Consider the following 12094-nt stretch of genomic DNA (forward strand, 5'->3'; position numbering starts at 1 on the left):
CCCAGAACCACAAAATCTGCACTTTCTAGTGCTGCACGAGGCGAGGATATGGCCGTAGGCCATACAGCGCCTGCAGAACGGGGGCTGACGTGCATAGTACAACGTCCCCCTGTCAGCCCCCAGGGAGAACATTGCAGGGGGATGAAGGTAGCCACCCAGGCCCTTTGGGTCCTCCCTGAGAAGGGCCTGGAATCCTCTCCTCCCATTCCAGAATCCTAGGGAGTCCCTCAGGTGCCTTGCTGATGAGATATTATCCACGTATCTCCCAAGAAACGCCTTCACCTCCTCATCTGTTACGTGGGGATTATACATGTTGACCGTTATTACTCTGAAATTATTCTTGGCCAAGCTAGACACTTCATAGTGACACAATGGCCTCGTGGCTCCCAACTCTCTCGCCTTCTTCATGATCTCATCATGTTTATCTTCTTTATGAAAAGTCACATCATAGGCCACTTCCATCGGGTTCCCTTGTAGGCATAAAACGTCTCTTACCTCCAGCTTCATAACCCCCATCAGAATTGTTCTTCCAAATGTCTCTCTGCCAAAAGGTTCCATCTCCTTGTTTTTCCACGTAAACCTCAAAGTATTTACCATCCCGATCCCTGGGATTGACTTGTTTGGCGTGTACCGAGCCATTTCCACCTTCACAATGACAAGCACACCAAACAAACAAAAATAAACAGCTCTCTAAACAAGAAGCCACTGAAAAAATAATTTTGGGGCAAAACGATTCCTTCAAAACTTTTATCGCCCTCCTAGGACGACCTCTTGACTCAGGGGCTCTAGGACACCTCGGTGTCAAGCTTGTACTGAGCCAAAAGGCCGAGAAGCGATAACCCACAAATGGAACCCTGAAACCGCCGGACCCCCGGGGGTCTCGACAGACCTCAGCGGGTGGGTTGGCAAAAGCAAGCTCCTCTCTCCCTCCAACCCCCACTCAACCAACCACCCACCCACCCACCCACCCACCCACCGTTTCCCTGGCAACAAACAGGCAGGTGTTTTTGGGAAAAAGTCGCTAATGCGTCTTTAAGTCACTATCCTGGCCCATCTCTGTCAATTTCCCTTGAAACAAGATACCGGGCTCTGCAAGAAGCAAAGCCGCTCCAAAAATACGTTGAACTCGTAAGTGTTCCTCTCCACGGAAGTCTTTAGTAAAAGGCGAAAGGCTTGTGCGTAATGAAGAGAAACCAGAGTCATATGGAAGTCAAGAGGTCGGGGCCCGAGACACACTCTGTGCACTCTAGGCAGGGTTCCCGCGGGTGCTCCCGGAACCCACTCTTCCAAGTTTTCGAGGGCTGTCTGTGGATAAAAAGAAGGTCACAGACAGAGGCACAGGGACAGACAGACAGAGAGAGAGAGACAGAGACAGAGACAGACAGAGAGAGAGAGAGAGAGAGACACACACACACACACACACACAAACTCCTGGAAGTAAAATGGCGGGAAACGGGGGACCCCATTGAAGGGCGCTTCGCCTTTCTTTCAGTTTGAATGTTTCTTTCCTTCTCTTCTTCTGCTAGCTAGCTAGCTAGCTAGCCAGCTGTTTACATAGCTTTGTGAATTTGCATTTTTCCTTGACAACGGGAGAAAAGTGTTGCACCGTTCCCGGAGGTACTGCAATACCGGGTCGATGCGTGGAGCGGACGGAGCAAGCCCCATTTCCGACTCCCTGTTCGAAAAATCCATTTAATATGTAGTCCCCCGATGGGGGACGTATCAGATATTAAACTGATAAGAACAGATTTTTTTTTTTTTTGAAAAAATAATTTATTACTTACTATGCCATTCATTCATACAATTCAAAAATTATAATTTTCTTTCCAACTTAAATAATGGCATTTTCAAATAATCAAGAACACACAAACCAAAAACAAAAACTCAGGGGAGCATCATCCCTCCCCGTCATCCCTAACCACTACCTTTCCCTATCTCTCCGCTCCTAATCTATCCCCTTATAAATCTCCATCTAACACCCCCAGCCCTAAACCCCCTTTCCATCTCTCCCGTGCCGCATGTTTCCCCCACTTCCTCTCCTCCCTCTTCATCCTACCTCTTAAGTCTCCTTCCACCCTCCTAAATATCCCTTCCACCCCCCAATCTCTCCCTGTCTTTACCAAATTCTGCCTGGCTTCCCACAGCCCCCGTTTAAAGAGGCTCATGAGAAGCCAGAGCAGAAATCTATCCCTATCTGTACCCCTCGCTCTCCCTACCCCTCTCTCTAACCTAGCCCATGTCACCACAAAATCCCCTCTTACCAAAACTATCAACACCCGTGCCCTCGCCCATACCACTCCGGCAAAGGCACAGTCCCAAAAAGCATGGCGCACAGTCTCCTCCCTGCCACAAGCAGACCTTGGGCAGGTGGGGGATCGCGCCAAGCTATGCCGGTACATGGTGGACCGTACCGGCAAACACTTGTGGAGGCTCAACCAATTCAGGTCCTTGAGCCTGTTGTCCAGGCCCCGCGCCTGCACTCCCTCCCAGACCACTTCCGAGATGCCCGCTACAGGCGCAGGACTCCCTGCCTGCCTGACCTCTTCGTACAGGTGCCTGTGGTCTAAACCTACTCGGGCAACTTCAACCTCGGGGTGCGCACGCAACCACTTGGCCGCATGGCCAAAGTGCCACGGCAGCTGTTCCGCCCGAGGACCCGTGTTAGACCACACCATTACGCTTCTCGCTTGGTAGGAGAAGAACACCCGCAGGAGGTAACCGGACGGGTGTATCACCGGATGAGCCAGTTCTGTCAACACAAAAGACACAAAAATTGTGTCCAGCTTGAGGGGGATGTTGGGTACCCCCCTACCTCCCTCCCCGATGGGACAGAGCATGCGTGCCCTGGCGACCCACTCGTACCTGCCACCCCACATGAACTGAAACACGAGCCTCACTAGAGGCCTCCTCAGACAAGCCGGCAATGGGTAGATGTATGCCAAATACAAAAGAGATGGCAATACATCCACCTTTAGGACCAGGACCTTACCTATAAAAGACAAAGACCTAGCCTTCCACATTGCTAGCTTCCTCTGTACCACTGCGATCCTCATGTTCCAGTTCAGCGTCGCTGAGCCAGAGGTCTCAAAATGGACCCCGAGAATCCTCAGGGCCCCCTCACAGAGAGATAACCCCCCGGGCACATCCGTTCTACCGCGCCATCTTCCGAAAAACTTAACGGAAGACTTTGCATTGTTCAGAACCGCCCCCGACGCTCGGGTGAAATCCCCAATGATGGCAAGGGACCTTGTCAGGCACGAGTCCTTGCATAGTAGCAAGGAAGTGTCGTCGGCGTACTGCGTCTCTACATCTATTTCCCTTTCCTTAAATAAACCTTGGAAATGATCAGTTGTCACCCTGACCATCTCCTCTGGTTTACTTACTACACTACCATCTTCTTTTCTAACTCCATGCATTACCTTCCTACTCTGCCTTGCCCTAACCGACTTAAAGAACATAGCGGAACAAGTCTCATTATGTTCTAAAAAGCCACTATGTGCACGCTCCAGGAAAGCTCGAGCCTTCAGCTCCTGCAGCTCCCTGAGCTGCGCCTTCAGGGCTGTGGATTTCTCCCAGTCAAACGAACCACCGAGGTTGCCTGCCTCGTACTCAAGTTCGAGCAACCTTTGGATATGATCCACCTCCCTCCTTTCCTCCCTTTTCTTCCTCTTACCATATCCTATAATAAAGGCCCTAATCCTTACCTTTACTATATCCCACCACTCTAACACCCCCTCACACATGGGCCGGAGGCCTTCAAGCCTCTGAAACACCCCTGTGACAGCATTAACAAACACCTGCTCATCCAGTAAATCCCGATCTAGTTTCCAGTACCCCCTACCGAAGAGGCAGACTGGCGACCCCACCTGCAGGAGCACCCCGTCATGGTCCGAAAAGAAGACAGGCAACAGCCGCCCAGACAACCGACCCAAAGACCTAGATACAAAAATATAGTCGAGCCTCCGCGCAACCCCCCTGGAGTTGCGCCATGTGGGACCGACCATTGCCGGAGTAGTGTGCAGGCCACCATCAACCAGGCCATGGCAAGCCATTAGCCCGGTGATGGCGCCTGCACTACTGTCTCCCCCTATCCCCAAATCTATATTAAAATCACCTCCTATCACTAAGTGCCTATTTGTGACACACAGGGGCGCCAGACAGTCCACCATCTCCCTCCTGTCTGCCGCCACCTGTGACCCATACACCCCAAATAACCTATATCTAATATCCCTATATGTGATATCTACACCCAAAACTCTCCCCTGTACTACGCCAAAAGTGCTCTCTACAATAATCTCCCTATTCCCAAACAATATCCCTACCCCCGTTGAGTGCACCCCTCCTATGCCCCACAACGAATAACCCTTATCCCACTCTCTCCTAAACCTTTTGACATCCCCTCCATCCCTCAGGTGAACCTCCTGCAAAAAACAAACGTCAAAACCCACCCCTTCTAAAAAACTAAACACCGCCCTCCTCTTAACAAAATCTCTTAAACCCCTTACATTTAAACTAAACAAAATTATCATAAGATTCTATTATAAAACAAAAATACCAATTATCTCAGAAAATAAAACCCAAAAACAACCACCAAACAAACAGGAGGCTCACCTGATGCTCCCCTGGCCCATCACACCCGACAGGGACATCTTCCCCTCGTCCGACGTCTCCCCGTCCTCATCCATTCCTCCAGCCCAGGATGCAGGAATGGTGTTAGGGTTAGGAGTACCCTGCACCCCGGGCTCCCCACCAGCTTCCTCCCTGTACTCCTCTAAACTGAGGCTAGGGGACTCCATCTCCTCTGAGAGGATTTGGGGACCCTCAGCCAAAAAGCCCTGATCCTCTCCCAGGGATCCACCCTCCCCCCCGTGCTGAGGGGCCTCCACAAACAGTGAGGACAGGGACTTCCTCCTTAACCCCATCACTCGCTTGCCCCCCCCTTCCACACCCCCCTCCCTCTCCCTATCTGTCACTTCTGCCCCCCTCTTCCCTTTCTTCATCTTATTTTGTTTTTTTGGTGGAAGAGGTATAAGGGGCTCAAGAGGCAGCGGGGAGACAGCACCTCCCAGCTCCTCCATCTCCTCCACCAGTAGGTCCGACGCACAGTCCCCCCACTCCCGCCTCCCCTCCACCCCCTCCCCAGGTCCTGCCACAGGCGCCCCCTCCCCCCCCACAGGTCCTACCACAGGCACCCCCACAGGTCCTACCACCGGAACCCCCTCCCCCACCACCCCCTCCCCCGTTGATCTTTCACGCTCTTCCTTCTTTCTCCTCCCGCTGTCACTCCTTTCTCCTCTTCTTTCTTCTTGCCCTCTGGTCCAGCCGTCTGCGCCTGAAAAGGCCGTCCTTCCCCTCCTCTTCTTCCCCCATCCCCCTCTCCTGCCCTCCCTCCAGCTGCAGACGCGTATGAACTCTGCCTGGCCGGGCACTCCCGCCACAGGTGTGCAGATGAGCCACACCCGTGGCACGCCTTAGGCACTTTGCAGTCCCTCGCCTCGTGCTCCCCAGATCCACAATACCTACACTTCCTTGTGTCGCACGAGGCGAGGATATGGCCGTAGGCCATACACCGCCTGCAAAACGGAGGCTGACGGGCATAATACAGAGTTCCCCTGTCAGCCCCCAGGGAGAACATCGCCGGAGGATGGAGGAAACCATCATGCCCCTCTGGGTCCTCCCTGAGCAACGTCTGAAAAACTCTCCTTCCATTCCAGAAGCCCAGGGAGTCCCTTATGAGCCTTGCCGTTGATATATTGTCCAAATACCGGCCCAAAAAAGACCTCACCTCTTCGTCAGTCACATGAGGGTTATACATATTTACTGTGACCAGCCTGAAATTACTTTTTCCCAGGCTGGTCACCTCGTAATTGCACAACCGCCGGGACAAGTGTTCTAAAAACACGTTTCCCTGCTCTACATCTATTTCCCTTTTCTTAAATAAACCTCGGAAATGATCAGTTGTCACCCTGACCATTTCCTCTGGTTTACTTACTATACAACCATTTTCTTCCCTAACGCCATGCATTACCCTCCTACTCTGCCTGGCCCTAACCGACTTAAAGAACATAGCGGAACAAGTCTCATTATGTTCTAGAAAGCCACTATGCGCACGCTCCAGGAAAGCTCGAGCCTTCTGCTCCTGCAGCTCCCTGAGCTGCGCCTTTAGGGCTGTGAATCTCTCCCAGTCAATCGACCCGCCGAGATTGCCCGCCTCGTACTCGAGTTCAATTAACCTTTGGATACGATCCACCTCCCTCCTTTCCTCCCTTTTTTTCCTTTTACAATATCCTATTATAAAAGCTCTAATCCTCACCTTCACTAAATCCCACCACTCTAACACCCCCTCGCACATGGACCGGAGGCCGTCAAGCCTCCGAAAGAAACAAAAAAATGCGTCAACGAAAGCCTGCTCCTCCAGTATATCCCGATCTAGCTTCCAGTACCCCCTACCGAAGAGGCAGACTGGCGACCCCACCTGCAGGAACACCCCGTCGTGATCCGTGAAGAACACAGGCACCAGGCGCCCAGACAACTGACCCAAAGACCTGGATATAAAAATGTAGTCGAGCCTCCGCGCAACCCCCCTGGAGTTGCGCCATGTAGGACCGACCATTGCCGGAGTAGTATGCAGGCCACCATCAACCAGACCATGGCAAGCCATTAGCCCGGTGATTGCGCCTGCACTACTATCACCACCTACCCCTAAATCTATATTAAAGTCCCCTCCTATCACCAAGTGCCTATTTGTGACACACAGGGGCGCCAGACAGTCCACCATCTCCCTTCTGTCTGCCGCCACCTGTGGCCCATATACCCCAATTAACCTATACCTAGCTTCTCTATACACTACATCTATCCCCAATACTCTACCCTGCATTATAACAAAAGTGCTCTCTACCTTAACCTCTTTATTCCCACACAAAATTCCTACTCCTGTTGAGTGCACCCCTCCTATGCCCCAAAAAGATTTCCCCTTATCCCACTCCCTCCTAAATCTACACACATCCCCACCATCCCTCAGGTGAACCTCCTGTAAAAAACAAAAATCAAACCCCACACCCTCTAAAAAATTAAACACCGCCCTCCTTTTAATCACATCCCTCAACCCCCTTACATTTAAACTAAACAATTTAACAGCAATATTCATTTATAAACAAAATATATATTTACAAACAAACAAAACCCTCAACAAATAACCCCAAACCAAACAAAAAACAGGAGACTCACCCGATGCTCCCCTGGTCCATCTCCACCGGCGGGGACGCCCTCTCCACTCCTGACGCCCCCCCGTCCTCCTCCATCTCTCCGACCCAGGATGCAGGCAGTGTGTTAGGCCGAGTGCCCTGCATCCTGGGTTCCCCACCACCATCCTCCACCCCCCCCTCCCTGTATGCCTCAGGGCTGAGTGTAGGGGACCCCATCTCCTCAAACAGGAGTTGGGATCCCTCTATCAAACAGCCCACAGACCCCTCACTGGAGTCATCCACCAAAATGTAAGGGGATGAGGCAAACAGGGAGGCCAATGTACCCCCCTCTCCCCTCCCCGCCACCCTCTTAGCCCCCCCCTCCCCCTCCCCACCCCCCTCCCTCTCACTTCCTGCCAAGCTCCCCCTCTTCATCCCTTTCTTCTTTGGTGAAGAAGGTAGCGGGGAGACACAACGTCCATTCCCCGCTAACTCCTCCACCAAATCCCTCATTTCTTCCTCTAGGAAGCCTGGCAAGCTGTCCCCCCACTCCCTCCCTCCATCTCCCCCTCCCACCCCCTCCCCTCCCACCTCCACACCCCCCTCCGTCCTCTTCACTCTCACCGTTCCCTCTTCCACTCCATCTCGTACCACTGTCCCCTTCTCCCTCTTCTCCGCTCCTTTACGTTCTTCTGCCTTCTTTTCCTTCTCCTCTTCTTTTCCCTTCTTTCCTTCTTCCCGCCTCTCTCTTCTCATCTCTTCCTTCTTTCCATCCTCTTCCTGCTTCTTTTCCCCTGTGCCATCCGTACAATCCGCACGCGTCCTTTCTTTCCTCCCCCCATCCCCCGCTCCCCCCCCAGCTGCAGACGCGTATGACCCGTGACGAGCCGGGCAATCCCGCCACAGGTGTGCTTTCGAGCCACACCCGTGGCAAGCCTTGGGCTCGTCACATTCCCTGGCCTCGTGCTCCTCCGACCCACAGAATCGACACTTATTGGTGCTGCACGAGGCCAGGATATGGCCGTAGGCCATACAACGCCTGCAGAACGGGGGCTGACGTGCATAGTATAGTGTTCCCCTGTCAGCCCCCAGGGAGAACATCGCCGGAGGATGGAGGTAGCCATCCACACTCTTCGGGGACTCCCTGAGTAACGCCTGGAACCCTCTCCTCCCGTTCCAGAAACCCAGGGAGTCCCTGAGGTACCTCGCTGAGGAGACATTGTCCATGTACCTCCCCAGAAAGGCCCTCACTTCTTCATCCTTCACATGCGGATTGTACATGTTTACGGTGACCACCCTGAAGTTGTTCCTTGCCAGGCTGGTCACCGCATAATGGCACAGGGGTCCTTCTTTTTTTCCTTCCTTTGCCCTCTTCATCACTCCATCATGTCCTTCTTCTGAATGAAAAGTCACGTCAAAAGCTTTCTCGTTAGGGTTCCCTTGCAGACACATGACATCCTTCACTTTTAGTCCAAGGCACCCCATCAGAATATTTCTTCCAAATGTCTCCCTCCCCCATTCCACCAACTCCTTGTCTGTCCAGGCAAACCTCACCGTGTTCACTAAACCAATCCCTGGTACCGACTTGCTGGGTCTTTGCTGCTCCATTTTTCAAACACGAAAAAAAGCTCTCTTCCAAAAAGAAGCCAAAACACAAAGAAGAAAATCGGAAAAAAAGGATCAACCGACTCCCCCAAGGGAAAAAACCCAAAACTTCTCCCTCTCCTATCTATCCTACCTTCGACCTTTTGACTCAGCGGGCTTTGGGGCACCTCAGTACCAAGCTTGATCTGAGCCAAAAGGCCGAGAAGCGATAACCCACAAATGGAACCCTGAAACCGCCGGACCCCCGGGGGTCTCGACAGACCTCAGCGGGTGGGTTGGCAAAAGCCAGCTCCTCTCTCCCTCCAACCCCCACTCAACCAACCAACCAACCAACCAACCAACCAACCACCGTTTCCCTGGCAACAAACAGGCAGGTGTTTTTTGGAAAAAGTCGCTAATGCGTCTTTAAGTCACTATCCTGGCCCATCTCTGTCAATTTCCCTTGAAACAAGATACCGGGCTCTGCAAGAAGCAAAGCCGCTCCAAAAATACGTTGAACTCGTAAGTGTTCCTCTCCACGGAAGTCTTTAGTAAAAGGCGAAAGGCTTGTGCGTAATGAAGAGAAACCAGAGTCATATGGAAGTCAAGAGGTCGGGGCCCGAGACACACTCTGTGCACTCTAGGCAGGGTTCCCGCGGGTGCTCCCGGAACCCACTCTTCCAAGTTTTCGAGGGCTGTCTGTGGATAAAAAGAAGGTCACAGACACAGAGGCACAGGGACAGACAGAGAGACAGAGACAGAGACCGAGACAGAGAGAGAGAGAGACACACACAATCCTGGCCCCAAGTAAAATGGCGGGAAACGGGGGACCCCATTGAAGGGCGCTTCGCCTTTCTTTCAGTTTGAATGTTTCTTTCCTTCTCTTCTTCTGCTAGCTAGCTAGCTAGCCAGCTGTTTACAGAGCTTTGTGAATTTGCATTTTTCCTTGACAACGGGAGAAAAGTGTTGCACCGTTCCCGGAGGTACTGCAATACCGGGTCGATGCGTGGAGCGGACGGAGCAAGCCCCATTTCCGACTCCCTGTTCGAAAAATCCATTTAATATGTAGTCCCCCGATGGTGGACGTATCAGATATTAAACTGATAAGAACAGATTTTTTTTTTAAATTTTTTACAAAAAATAATTTATTTACCATCAATACCATTCATTCTTTTACAAAATCATATTTCTCATTCATTCTTATTAAACTCTATTTACAAAAAAACACCCAACAAAAACAAACCTCAGGGGAGCATCGTCCCTCCCCGTCATTCCTAACCAATACCTAACCCTTCCCTATCTTCCCTTCCCTAATCTATCCCCTTACAAACCTCACTCTAACACTCCCAGCCCTAATCCCCCCTTCCACCTCTCCCGTGCCGCATGCTGCCCCCACTTTATCTCCTCCCTCTTCATCCTCCCCCTCACATCACCTTCCACCCTCCTCACTATCCCTTCCACCCCCCAATCTCTCCCTGTCTTAACTAAATTCTGCCTGGCTTCCCACAGCCCCCTTTTAAAGAGACTCCGTTCCCCTCGCTCTCCCTACGCCTCGCTCTAACCTAGCCCAAGTCAGCAAGAAATCGCTCCTAACCATACCTAGCAACACCCGTGCCCTAGCCCAGACTAGTCCGGCAAAGGCACAGTCCCAGAAGGCATGGCGCACAGTCTCCTCCCTGCCACAAGCAGATCTTGGACAGGTGGAGGATCGCGACAAACTATGCCGGTACATGATGGAACGTACCGGCAAGCACTTATGGAGGCTCAACCAATTCAGGTCCTTGAGCCTGTTGTCCAGGCCCCGCGCCTGCACTCCCTCCCAGACCACTGACGAGATGCCCGCTACAGGCGCAGGAATCCCTGCCTGCCTGACCTCCTCGTACAGGTGCCTGTGGTCTAAACCTACTCGGGCAACTTCAACCTCGGGGTGCGCACGCAGCCACTTGGCCGCATGGCCAAAGTGCCACGGCAGCTGTTCCGCCCGAGGACCCGCGTTAGACCACACCATTACGCTTCTCGCCTGATACGAGAAGAACACCCGCAGGAGGTAACCGGACGGGTGTATAACTGGCTGAGCAAGCTCCGTCAACAAGAAAGAAACAAAAATTGCGTCCAGCTTGAGGGGGAGATGTGGTACCCCCCTACCTCCCTCCCCGATGGGACAGAGCATGCGCGCCCTGGCGACCCACTCGTACCTGCCACCCCACATGAACTGAAACACAAGCCTCACTAGAGGCCTCCTCAGACAAGCCGGCAATGGGTAGATGTACGCCAAGTACAAGAGAGATGGCAATACATCCACCTTTAGGACCAGGACCTTACCTATAAAGGACAAAGACCTAGCCTTCCACATTGCCAACTTCTTCTGTACCACTGCAATACCCATGTTCCAGTTCAGCGTCGCTGAGCCAGAGGTCTCAAAATGGACCCCAAGAATCCTCAGGGCCCCCTCACAGAGAGATAACCCCCCGGGCACATCCGTCCTACCGCGCCATCTTCCGAAAAACTTAACGGAAGACTTTGCATGATTCAGAACCGCCCCCGACGCTTGGGTGAAATCCCCAATGATGGCAAGAGACCTTGTCAGGCACGAGTCCTTGCACAAAAGCAAGGAAGTGTCGTCGGCGTACTGCGTCATCTTAACACGCAGCCCACCGCTCCCAGGGATCAACAAGCCCTCCACCCCTGTGTCTGCCCTAATGGCAGCCCCCAGAGGCTCCATGTACAGTACGAAGAGGAGGGCCGAGAGTGGGCATCCCTGCCTGACCCCAGACGAGAGGTCAAAAACGTCACCTAAGTGACTATTTACACTAACTCGACACCCCGCTCCGACATATAATGTACGGATCCATCCTATAAACTTCTCCCCAAATCCTAATCTACCTAATACCCTGAATAGAAAGGATCTATTCACGCGATCAAAGGCTTTCGCCTGATCTAGCGCTGCTACCATTAAAGGCAGCCCTCTATCTTCAACCCAGGCGATGGAGTCCCTAATCAACTGTAGGTTCCATCTTATAGAGCGGCCCTCTACCCCGCACGTCTGATCCTCATGGACGATGTAGGGAAGGGCTGTGCGCAACCGGTCTGCTAAAACCTTTGCAAGAATCTTGTAATCTACGCACAGCATGGTCAACGGCCGCCAGTTGCCAAGGTCAGTTGCTTCCCCCTTCTTATAAAGAAGTGACAGCACACCAACAGCCATTGATCCCCCCGGGACCCCCGTCTCAAGGATGGCCTTCAAGACTTCGAGGACCACCGGTCCAAGTATACCCCAAAACTTGAGGTAAAACTCAGCCGGCAGCCCATCCATCCCAGGCACCTTC

At 52.5% G+C, this 12094-nt stretch overlaps 4 non-coding genes across 4 annotated transcripts; all 4 read right to left on the reverse strand.

Moving 5' to 3' along the window:
- Positions 1-1085: 1085 nt before the first annotated feature.
- On the reverse strand, positions 1086-1202 carry LOC118964001 (U5 spliceosomal RNA). Its single transcript, XR_005051056.2, has one exon. It is a non-coding gene; the product is annotated as a U5 spliceosomal RNA (small nuclear RNA).
- Positions 1203-1595: 393 nt separating this feature from the next.
- On the reverse strand, positions 1596-1777 carry LOC118961402 (U2 spliceosomal RNA). Its single transcript, XR_016490807.1, has one exon. It is a non-coding gene; the product is annotated as a U2 spliceosomal RNA (small nuclear RNA).
- A 7470-nt stretch (positions 1778-9247) lies between these two features.
- On the reverse strand, positions 9248-9364 carry LOC118945646 (U5 spliceosomal RNA). Its single transcript, XR_005040761.1, has one exon. It is a non-coding gene; the product is annotated as a U5 spliceosomal RNA (small nuclear RNA).
- A 365-nt stretch (positions 9365-9729) lies between these two features.
- On the reverse strand, positions 9730-9917 carry LOC118945526 (U2 spliceosomal RNA). The gene has a single exon (XR_016490811.1). It is a non-coding gene; the product is annotated as a U2 spliceosomal RNA (small nuclear RNA).
- Positions 9918-12094: the final 2177 nt, after the last annotated feature.

Source organism: Oncorhynchus mykiss, chromosome 22 (assembly GCF_057628025.1).
Source record: "Oncorhynchus mykiss isolate SJ-2025 chromosome 22, ASM5762802v1, whole genome shotgun sequence".
Taxonomy (NCBI): Eukaryota; Metazoa; Chordata; class Actinopteri; order Salmoniformes; family Salmonidae; genus Oncorhynchus; species Oncorhynchus mykiss.